Genomic DNA, 9,535 nt, shown 5'->3' with positions numbered 1-9,535 from the left:
TTAAAAATTATTTGTTCATGGGATGTGGGCGTCACTGGCAAGGCCGGCATTTATTGCCCATCCCTAATTGCCCTTGAGAAGGTGGTGGTGAGCCGCCTTTTTGAATTGCTGCAGTCCGTGTGGTGAAGGTTCTCCCACAGTGCTGTTAGGAAGGGAGTTCCAGGATTTTGACCCATCGACGATGAAGGAACGGCGATATATTTCCAAGTCAGAATGGTGTGTGACTTGGAGGGGAACGTGCAGGTGGTGTTCTTCCCATGTTCCTGCTGCCCTTGTCCTTCTAGGTGGTTGAGGTCGTGGGTTTGGGAGGTGCTGTCTAAGGAGCCTTGGCGAATTGCTGCAGTGCATCCTGTGGTGAAGGGAGTGAATGTTTCGGGTGGTGGATGGGGTGCCAATCAAGCGGGCTGCTTTGTCCTGGATGGTGTCGAGCTTCTTGAGTGTTGTTGGAGCTGCACTCATCCAGGCAAGTGGAGAGTATTCCATCACACTCCTGACTTGTGCCTTGTAGATGGTGGAAAGGCTTTGGGGATTCAGGTGATGAGTCACTTGCAGCAGAATACCCAGCCTCTGACCTGCTCTTGCAGCCACAGTATTTATATGGCTGGTCCAGTTAAGTTTCTGGTCAATGGTGACCCCCAGTATGTTGATGGTGGGGTATTTGGCGATGGTAATGCCGTTGAATGTCAAAGGGAGGTGGTTAGACACTCTCTTGTTGGAGATGGTCATTGCCTGGCACTTGTCTGGCACGAATGTTACTTGCCACTTATCAGCCCAAGCCTGGATGTTGTCCAGGTCTTGCTGCATGCGGGCACGGACTGCTTCATTATCTGAGGAGTTGCGAATGGAACTGAACATCGTGCAATCATCAGCGAAAGTCCCCATTTCTGACCTAATGGTGGAGGGAAGGTCATTGATGAAGCAGCTGAAGATGGTTGGGCCTAGGACACTGCCCTGAGGAACTCCTGCTGTAATGTCCTGGGGTTGAGATGATTGGCCTCCAACAACCACTACCATCTTCCTTTGTGCTAGGTTTGACTCCAGCCACTGGAGAGTTTTCCCCCTGATTCCCATTGACTTCAATTTTACTAGGGCTCCTTGATGCCACACTCTGAAATGCTGCTTTGATGTCAAGGGCAGTCACTCTCACCTCACCTCTGGAATTCAGCTCTTTTGTCCATGTTTGGACCAAGGCTGTAATGAGGTCTGGAGCCGATTGGTCCTGGCGGAACCCAAACTGAGCATTGGTGAGCAGGTTATTGGTGAGTAAGTGCCGCTTGATAGCACTGTCGACAACACCTTCCATCACTTGCTGATGATTGAGAGTAGACTGATGGGGTGGTAATTGGCCAGATTGGATTTGTCCTGCTTTTTGTGGACAGGACATACCTGGGCAATTTTCCACATTGTCGGGTAGATGCCAGTGTTGTAGCTGTACTGGAACAGTTTGGCTAGAGGCGCGGCTAGTTCTGGAGCATACAGGGTAGGATAAGGCAAAAAAGGGAAGCTTATGTCAGACACCGAGAGCTCAATACTGCAGAAAGCCTAGAGGAGTATAGAAAGTGCAGAGGTGAAATTAAAAAGGAAATTAGGAAAAGAGAGGGCATGAGAAAATACTGGCAAGTAAAATTAAGGAAAACCTCAAAATGTGTTATAAATACATAAAGAGCAAGAGGATAACTAAGGAAAGAGTAGGGCCTATTAGTGACCAAAAAGGTAACCTATGTGTGGAGGCAGAAGATGTGGGTATGGTTCTTAATGAATACTTTGCATCTGTCTTCACAATAGAGGGGACGATGCAGAGATTGTAGTTGAGGAGGAGGATTGTGAAATATTGGATAGGATAAACATAGTGAGGAGGAAGTATTAAGGGGTTTAGCATCTTTGAAAGTAGCTAAGTTGCCAGGCTGCTAAGAGAAGCAAGGGAGGAAATACCTCAGGTCTGATCATCATTTTCCGATCCTGCCTTGCTACAGGCGTGGTGCTGGAGGATTGCTAATGTTGTACCATTGTTTAAAAAGGGAGCTAGAGATATACCAAGTAATTATAGGCCAGTCAGTCTAACCACGGTGGTGGGTAAATTATTGGAATCAATTCTGAGGGACAGCATATATCGTCATTTAGAAAGACACAGAGTAATCAAGGACAGTCAGCATGGATTTGTTAAGGGAAGGTCATGTCTGACTAACTTGATTGAATTTTTTGAGCAGGTAACAAGGAGGGTCGATGAGGGTAACGCATTTGATGTAGTGTACATATGGATGTTAGCAAGGCTTTTGACAAGGTCCCACGTGGCAGACTGGTCAAAAAAGTACAAGCCCATGGGATCCAAGGGAAAATGGCTAGTTGGATCCAAAATTGGCTGTGGCAGGAAGCAAAGGGTAATGGTTGAAGGTGTTTTTGCGACAGGAAGGCTGTTTCCAATGGGGTTCCACAAGTCTCAGTACCAGGCCCCTTGCTTTTTGTGGTATATATTAATGATCTGGACTTGAATGTGGGGGGCTTGATCAACAAGTTTACAGATGATACAAATATTGGCCGTGTGGTTGATAGTGAGGAGGAAAGCTGTAGACTGCAGGAAGATATCAATGGACTGGTCAGGTGGGCAGAAAAGTGGCAAATGGAATTCAATCCGGAGAAATGTGAGGTAATGCATTTGGGGAGGGCAAACAAGGCAAGGGAGTACACAATAAATGGGAGGATACTGAGTGGTGTAGAGGAACAAAGGGACCTTGGAGTGCATGTCCACAGATCCCTGAAGGTAGCAGGACAGGTAGATAAGGTGGTTAAGAAGGCAATGGGGATACTTTCCTTTATTAGCCAAGGCATAGAATATGCTAGAACTGTATAAAACATTGGTTAGGCCACAGCTTGAGTACTGCACACAGTTCTGGTCACCACATTACAGGAAAGATGTGACTGCACTGGAGAGGATACAGAGGAGATTTCCGAGGATGTTGCCAGGGCTGGAGAATTTTAGCTATGAGAAAAGATTGGATAGGCTGGGGTTGTTTCCTTTAGAACAAAGGAGTCTGAGGGGAGATTAAATTGAGGTATATAAAATTATGACGGGCCTAGATAGAGCGGATAGGGAGGACATATTTCTCTTAGCAGAGGGGTCAGTAATTTGTAGAAGGATTAGAATGGAGCTGAGGAGAATTTTTTTCACCTGGAGGATGGTCTGGAACTCACTGCCTGAAAGGGTGGTAGAGACAGAAACCACAACTCATTTAAAAAGTACTTGGGTGTGCACTTGAAGTGCTGTCACCTACAGAGTTACGGACCAAGTGCTGGAAAATGGGATTAAGCTGGATAGCTCTTTTTCAGCCGGCACGTACACGATGGGCCGAATTGCCTCCTCCTGTGCTGTAACTTTCTATGATTCTATGACTGCTCCCACACCCTAGGTTATTTCTGTCACCCATGTTGGGAAATTTTATCTTGCAGCTGGGTGCAGTGGCTATTGATTTTGTTTTTCTCTTCGGTGTCTCCCTGGTATGGCTTAATATTCTGGATTGTTTCTACCGCCCTGATGTAAAAGGTTGGGTTGTTTAGCAGTTTTCTTTTTAAAGGAGTATATATCCACGATGTAGCCAAATCTTGCTAACATTTCTTCAGTTTCATTTCTGCAGCTCGGCTGTGTGCTTTTATCGCCAGTTAAACTCCAGCAGTGCTCCTGCACCTACTCAGGCCAGCCTGACTCTTGCCAGTCTGCACTTGAATTCTATGGGCTTGGGCGATGGTTTGTCGCTAATAAATCCAATAGGTAATTCAGGAGAAACTTCTTTGCCCAGAGAGTGGTTAGAATGTGGAACTCGCTACCACAAGGAGTAGTTGAGGTGAAAAGCATAGATGCATTTAAGGGGAAGCTAGATAAACACATGAGGGAGAAAGGAATAGAAGGATATGCTGATAGGGTGAGATGAAATAGGATGGGAGGACGCTCATGTGGAGCATGAACACCTGGCATGGACCATTTGGGCTGAACGGCCTGTTTCTGTGCTGTACATTCTATGTAAGGGCTGTATCCCTCCTGGGAGATTGTGCGCGCTCCAAGTAGAAACTCTGCTTATTTGGGTTTCTCCATAGTTTGTTTTGGCGACTCCTAAATCACATACTTGTCAGACACATGGCTGGCCAAAAAAAAATCTGTTCTGACCTAATAGCCTTGTTACAATTCGGTTTAACATGAGCTTGGTAAGTGTGATGCAGATTGTTTTGTGAGTAATGGATTGCAATCTTCCATTTTATGATTGGATCTCCCTGCCCCTTGCCCCAGGGTGGGGCACAGCGACTCGTTCTCCTGCTGAATACAGTGCTTTCTTCCAGGCCTTGTCAGTGCTATTCTTGAGCAGAGATAGAGGGTGTGTGTGTGGGTCTGAGCCACAGTCACTTTTCAGTTTGTGTAAACTCTTTTGGGAAAAGAATGGATTTCCAACCGAAATCTCTAACTTGCTTTAAAGTTCTCTGTACCCCATCAATTCAGCTTTGGGTATGTTTCACCAACAACACAAGTGCTTTTGTAATAATAAAATACATTCAATGAAGCACATTGGGACATCTTTATACTCTCATGTATATGTTATTTATATATAAATTATGTAATGTCTTTAAAATAAAGAAATGTGCAATAGTACTTGACATGACATATGGATAAAGGACACTGAACCAGGAAATGGTTGACCAAAAATTTGGCTGAAGATGAGTTTTGAGGGTTTTATTTAAAGGAGGAGAGGGGGTGCATAGGTTTCAATGTTGGGATAGGGTTTATTTGCATTTTTTTTCACCATCCCAAAAGGGAAAAAAATCCATGGGAGCTGTTTGCTCCAGAGACTTGACCTCAGATCTTAAAATCAGGCATTTGAAGAAGGTAGAACCCATTCTAGAGGGTGCTGTGCACTTTTGTTAGAAAAAAAGATACAATTAATTATATCTGCATAGTGACAGCTAATCAATAATGTTGCACAAAATATTTAATCAGTGTTCAAACCCTGTTGAAAGTAATTTGATTGTAGTCTATCCTTTTCAGATCTCTTTTATCCTTTAAGTGTTTCTAGGGATAGTAATATAGTAGTAGGAATGTGTGCATTCATAATTTTTTTAACATTCCACCCCCACCTTTTTTTGCCGCAGGTTAACATTCGAGCCAAAGTGGATTTGCCGAATGAAGTTAGCCTTCCCCTCGCCGTCTCTGGGAATGGGTCAGACGGTGGTGGGGTTGGCGATGGTGAAGAAGATGGCTTGGCTCCGAGTCCACAGAGCGAAGCGGTCACAAATGAATTGCAAGAGCTCACGCTGCAGCCAAACGAGGGCCTTTCTCCACTGAATAAGAGAAAAAATGGTGAGTACCTCCTGGGTGCATATAGCCCTGTAGTGTTTTGTGTGTTGACAGGCAATTTGTAATCTTGTTCTCATCCAATGCCCAAATACGAGCACTTCTTAGAGTGGGACACTGAAAAGCTAACGAGAGCCAGTGAGAACAAGCTCAGCTGTGATGTCTTGCATGGTCGAATATTCTGCCAGGTATTTGCTGTGTAGAATGAAGAATGGCTTCTTGGGTGCAATGTCCAAAGGAATGCTGGTGGTATAGAACCATAACCCTGTAGGAGTTTGTGCCGTTAGCACAGGAGAAGGTTCAGTGGTAGCACTCCTGCCTCTGAGTCAAAAGGTTGTGGGTTCAAGTCCCACTCCAGATGCTTGAGCACATAATCCAGGCTGACACTTCAGTGGCAGTACTAAAGGAGTGCTGCACTGTCGGAGGTGCCGTCTTTCAGATGGGACGTTAAACCGAGATTCCGTCTGCGAACTCGGGTGGATGTAAAAGATCCTATGGCACGATTCGAAGAAGAGCAGGGTAGTTCTCTCCGGTGTCCTGGCCAATATTTATCCCTTAACCACTGTCACTAAAACAGATTATCTGGTCATTTATTTAATTGCCGCTTACGGAATCTTGCTGTGCGCAAATTGACTGCCACGTTTCCTACTTTACCATAGAGACTATGCTTCAAAAGTACTTCATTGGCTGTAAAGCGCTATGGGACGTCCTGAGGTCATGAAAGGCACTATATAAATGCAAATCTGTTCCCCTTTTAAAGGGACATTGTGGGGGAAGGGGAGCAAAACCTACATTAATTAGCGATATGAACTATTCTATACACAGATTATAGGATCCAATTACCGAGATTGTAGATCATGAGTTATGGTAGTTGTCTTTGTCTCGAGTGGTCGTGTTCCATCATTCCTTTTGCTTTCTGCTTATAACTGATGTTGGGTAACAGTTTTAAATGGTCACTTTTTAAAAAAAAAAAATTTGTGAGATGAAAACTAAATCAATATGCAGATCGTCAAGTTATTTTCCCTGTGTCATCTGTTTTCAATTGTGAAACCTCTAGAAAATGGGAAAACCATTTCCTGGCAATGTTGTGATGTGTGACATAAAATGTGTAAACAATACCAGGGACAGATTTCTCTGCAGTTTTTATATGTATCAGCAAACCGCATCAGTTTGGATCGGCTGAGATGCATAAAACCACTAGCCTATTTGGACACTATTTCAGGCTGTAATATCTTTTCTGTTTCATCTTTTTTTCCTTAAAGATTCCCAAAGCACTTATTGCCACTTTCACTGGCAACCTATGATTTGCCAGCATCTCTCGGTGCTGCTCTAAACTTGTGTCTGCTTTTTTTTAATAGCTGCTAACTGCCCTGTGTGAGTCTGATTTGGTTAAAGTCCCTTTTTTTAATGCTAAGCAGTTTTGTGTGTAATACCCATGTATGTCTTGTTCCAGTAAGTTTTATATGTTCTTGATGTATTTTTCTTCCAGCAGGATATTTATATTCTGGTATTTACCATTTTCAAATTATCTATACATGGCGGAAAGTAGATCTAGTGATTGCCTGAGGGTTAGCGTTGTGGCTACTCTGACTTGTGCTCCCAACGTACATTTGTCCTGAATCCCGCACACCAAATATAGTCTGAATTGTAGGTTTTTGTCTCTGTGAATTTTCTCAGTTTGAAGTGCACCCAGCTGACGAACCTGCTGTTTAGCATACGTAACAGTGACTGCACCGCAATGTTACTCATTTTACCTGAAGTGGTCTGGCACCCCTCAGCCTTGGCGAGGTGCCCTGTAAATCAAATCCTTCATTTTTCCCCTTTTGGACTGTCCCAAACCACGTTAATTGTAAAAGTTTGGAAGCGGTGAGAACTGTTTCCTTTGGCCAGCAAGTGCATCCCTGCCCCCAACACCCAACTCATTAGTGTGAACTGCGTATTCTGTTTTGCAGGTCAGCAGTCTCTCACAACCTATCACAGTTTTCTTATTATAAAATTACGGCCCATGTTAAGGTTTTTTTTTGCCCCGTGTATTTTTTTCCTGCCAATGCGGATAATGTTTAGTTGATGTTTTAAGTTATTCAATGTCTCCGTCCCAGTAACTGCGTGGAATATGCAAACCAAGTGAGCCCCATCTTGGAGGCATTTTGGTCCAAAATGTATTATGAGCAGTGCTTGATTTCATTGCCTTTCTGGGACAGTCAGACCAGTGCTGATGCCAATACAGGTTTGCTGTCGTCTTTTTAATCCTCCGATATTAACTGCAAGTGTAATTTATGGTGGAGATTTTGAGTGGACTTAAGACAGCGCCAATTTTGATGAAGTTGTATAATTGCTTGTCTTGATTTTAATAGCTTCATGGAATTCAGCTGGGACGTTAAAATATTTTTGTGTTTTTTTTAAATTGGAGGGCCCTGGTCCATAGCACGGGTCATCAAAGTTGATGAGAGTAACTGAGGCCTCGGTGTATTAGGAAGCGATAATTCGTCGATCACAGACTTTGGTTTTAAATGCTTCATTGTCGGAGCAAGGGAAGACTGAAGGAGGTAGAGTGCCACAATTTTGAGGTCCTGGAAAGGAATGAGTGAGTAGAGGACAGTAAAATATTTCTTGATTCACACCGTGAGAAGGAAGTGTAGTTGGTGTGTGCAATTTTTCCCCTTTTTTAAAAAAAAATTCTGTGAAAGGGTTAATGTTGATTGCTGAAGAATCCAAGTGATTGGCCTCGCAGGGTAAAGTTCACAGGCGTTGTAAAAGCTTTGTGTATTCAAGGCTGTCCTAGTTGTGAGGGTGAGCTCATACATGTTGGCTGTATCTAACAAATATCAGTGGGAGGGGCCCACATCAGAACATGCCTGTACACTAAGCTGAGTCCACCAGTGGTAGTCTTTTTACACCAGCTTTTGAGGAGTGAAGTTGCAAGGGAGTGGGAAAAAACACGGCTCTGGACCCAAGAGCCACTGGAGAGCGATGGCATTGTTCGGAACGGAGAATCCAGTGCTAATGATACACTATATGTATAGAGCAGGTAAGGCAATGTGTAAATAGGAAGCATCTGGGTGAAACCTAGTTTAAGCGGCTGTTCATCACTGGGGCAGCTTGTTCCCAGTGGACTGGGTTAACTCTCAGTTGTTTTCCTCGTTAACGAAGGGAGATCTGTTTCCAGTAAGAGATGTGGAACCCTGAGGTTAGCAGTACTGTAGTTTAATTTTTGTTTTGCAATCCTGCTGGGATTGCCAATTTGTTGGTATTCAGACTGAAGCACATTCCATTGCAGTTTCTAACTCGCCTCCTAGTGGCGGTGTGTTTGATTGAATGAAGAATCTCAGCAAAGTAGTTCGCTATGCTTTTGCAACTGTATCCTGTTTTTAGACCAAATACTCCATTTGGAGTTTTCATGTTTTGTTTTTTCCCCCCACGCCATGCACTATTATCCAGTTGGAAGTGGCAACATGATGCCAGGGTTCCTCCAATTCTGCAGCCCAGCAGGTGTGCTCAGTGAATGAAGTGGCTCAGGTTTAATGTGCCATATTATTCCTTGGCCCCTTCCTGTACAGCAACATTACCTGAGGGCCCTGCAGACCAGAAGCTCGGTGAGCGTCACGGAGGCAACTCTGAACCATAATACACCATAATTAGTACACCAACTTGCTGATGTACTGCCGTGCTGTGCTAAATAATTTACTAGCTTGCTGGATTGAAGTGGGGCAGTCACTTGTATAAGAATCATTGTTGTGCAAGAATCACTGGACTGTCATTGGCAAGGGATGATTAACAAGGCATAACTTATTTTTTGTCTTTAAAGCTTATTGTCTCCCTATCTCTTTCCCTCCCACCCCATAGAAAACCTAAGTTAAGTGAATGTGGCCTGGGGTGAATGGATAGTGCCAACTGTGTCACTTGTCTCTTATTTCTAAACTGCGTCTAGAACCAGACAGGTTTGCACTTGAATCTCCCCATTCCGTGGGGGGGAGACTTAGCATAATTGTAAAAGGGCTAGATTTCTCTAGATTGCATTCAGAATGTGTTTGTGACGATGTTATGTGGATGCCCAGTCACAGTGGCAGAGCTTGTATCAACATGAATACTGCTGTAATTTTGATTAATTAGCTCCTAGTTCTAGCCCGAGTTCTGCTATCTTCTGTCAGACTAATTTAGTAATGCGTGGTGTCTAAGACGGCTTCATTTTGTGTTTGCCAGATT

General features: G+C 43.9%; 1 protein-coding gene across 2 annotated transcripts in view; it reads left to right on the top strand.

Moving 5' to 3' along the window:
- Positions 1-5,134: 5,134 nt before the first annotated feature.
- LOC137305706 (myocardin-related transcription factor A-like) overlaps positions 5,135-9,535 on the top strand; it is a 138,094-nt gene continuing 133,693 nt past the window's right edge. For both annotated transcript variants that reach the window (XM_067974628.1, XM_067974627.1), the window contains exon 1: positions 5,135-5,338. The gene's annotated coding sequence lies outside the window, so the exon portion shown is untranslated. The remainder of the gene's footprint in view (positions 5,339-9,535) is intronic.

The sequence above is a fragment of the Heptranchias perlo genome, chromosome 40, assembly GCF_035084215.1.
Source record: "Heptranchias perlo isolate sHepPer1 chromosome 40, sHepPer1.hap1, whole genome shotgun sequence".
In the NCBI taxonomy this organism is placed as follows: Eukaryota; Metazoa; Chordata; class Chondrichthyes; order Hexanchiformes; family Hexanchidae; genus Heptranchias; species Heptranchias perlo.
The sequence above is the reverse complement of the archived record's forward strand: the minus strand, read 5'-3'. Positions and strand labels throughout refer to the sequence as shown.